Raw genomic sequence first — 2,277 nt, forward strand, 5'->3', positions numbered from 1 at the left:
TGTGTGTGTGTGTGTGTGTGTGTGTGCGTGTGTGTGTGTGTGTGTGTGTGCCCGCGTGTCATCACTGTAAGGAGAGGATGGAGGCAATCATTTTGAGAGTAGGGGTATTAAAGGAAAGGAAAACCCTCATGTTTCACTGGTAAAAAAACAAAAATAAGACGCTCATCCATTATTCACTCAGGTGTCATGACAACAAATTAAACAGTTAAACAGCTAAATCACCAGAAGACATAGTTATCAGATTACTTGGCTTCTTTGTTCCTAAACTGATGTGATGTTCTTCATGAACAACATTGGAAAATGTATTGGAAACAGAATAAAATCCAAGATGTGGTTTGGGACCATGACAGCAAGGTCAATGGATTTTGGTCAAACAGCCAAGTTGCTTCCTTCAAGTTCAGGTACCAATATGAAAAAGAAATAACACAAATGTGACAGGTGTTTGAAAGTAATGTAAAGTACATTATGACAGAAATTTCCTGAAAACATTGCAGCCTCCTACCCCCCCCACCGAGGTCAGAGGTCAGAGACCATCATGGTCCCCCAGGGTTCAGCATTATCATCATTGTGTACTACGTTCTTTCTTTAACCACTACATGCAGCTGAACAAAGGAAAATACAAAAAACAAAAAAATATAGCTGTGTGTGTGTGTGTCTGTGTGTGTGTGTGTGTCTGTGTGTGTCTGTGTGTGTCTGTGTGTGTGCGTGTGTGTGTCTGTGTGTGGTGGTCTGGCAGCAGAACATCTCTTATCGTTTTAGAAGCAGACTCAAGGAAACACAAATCGAATCAAGAAAAGATGCTGCTGCCTGACAAGGACATCTGGAAGAAAAGCACACACACACACACACACACACACACACACACACACACACACACACACACACACACACGCCCATAATAATGTGGTCAGTATGAAAGCTCTCTTTTTTGTTGTTGTTTTGAAGTGTGTTACGTTTTCATTGTGGAGATAAAAACACATCACCTTTACTCTGACAGGTGTTCTACAAAAAAGAAAGAAAACTGAATTAGTTCGGATGAGAAGCCGACATTTAAACTAAAAACAAAAATATAAATACCCGTAAACGTGCGGACAAGGCCTGAGTCAATGCAAGTACTTCAGCCTTCACCACACATATCTGTTATGAGCAGATATGTTTATGAGCAGATATGTTTAATTAAAAAATTTAAATTAAATTAAACATATCTGCTCATATTTTGTATTTCTTATTTTTTGAAAGACTCTTAAGAAAGGGGCTGGTCAACGTTGGTAACCATCATCTCCCTGCAGACTGCAACAGAACCGGGTCGACACCATCTCTGGACCTGAACGCCCTTCCTGTGAGGAGGACCGGAACAAGTCATCTCATCAAGAGCTCATGAGTGGGCGGTCGGCATTGGACTGGAAGCTGAAGGGTCTCTCTCTCTCTCTCTCGCTCTCTCTCTCTCTCTCTCTCTCTCTCTCTCTCTCTCTCTCTCTCTCTCTCTCTCTCTCTCTCTCTCTCTCTCTCTCTCTCTCTAGCATACTGCCAACATCTCCGATCTAGCGATGGCGGATCGAGGCTTTAAAACCTTGCATAACCCTTTGCTTTCACACAGGGCCAGATATACCATACAATCACTGATGCCAGCACCCTAGGGCATCCCCCTCTCCCCCCCTCCTCCCCTCCTCCACCCCCCAGAAACCCAACCATCCCCCCCTCCGTTACATCCTCCACCAGCCTTTCTTCTCCAACTTCTCCTTCCTTTTTTAATTTCATAATCCGGGCGCTGGCTGGCAGCGGTGCGTGACGAAGGATAATGTTATCGGGGCCGGGCGGGACGGCGCGCTGATCCTATCCGGCTAATTGGAAGTTGTTTCCGAGTTTCACGGCCGGAGTCGGGGGAATGGGAGCGGCTCGGCGAGAAAGGCACAACATGAGTCTGTCAACGCATGTTTATGACAGGCGGAGGAAATGTGTTAGGGGGACAGATAGAATAAAAATGTGGGAAAAAGATGTACGTGTGTGTGTGTGTGTGGGTGTGTGTGTGTGTGTGTGTGTGTGTGTGTGTGTGTGTGTGTGTGTGTGTGTGAGTGTGTGGGGGCCAGGTTTAGCTACATTTGTGGGGACCAAAAACTGTGAATACAGTATACTTATGGGGACCTGTCAGCTTTGTGGGGACAAAATGCTGGTCCCCTTAACGTTAAAGGGCTGTTGGAAGAATAAGACTTGGTTTTAGGAGTAGGGTTAGAGTTAGGTTATGGTTAGGGTTAGGGTAAGGGTTAAGGTTAGGCATTT

At 45.0% G+C, this 2,277-nt stretch overlaps 1 protein-coding gene across 3 annotated transcripts in view; it reads right to left on the reverse strand.

Annotated features, from left to right (window-relative positions):
- Nucleotides 1-2,277, reverse strand: part of LOC117951930 (complexin-2) — a 50,197-nt gene that overhangs the window by 18,471 nt on the left and 29,449 nt on the right. The window lies entirely within an intron of this gene.

This window comes from Etheostoma cragini, chromosome 10 (assembly GCF_013103735.1).
Source record: "Etheostoma cragini isolate CJK2018 chromosome 10, CSU_Ecrag_1.0, whole genome shotgun sequence".
Lineage (NCBI taxonomy): Eukaryota > Metazoa > Chordata > Actinopteri > Perciformes > Percidae > Etheostoma > Etheostoma cragini.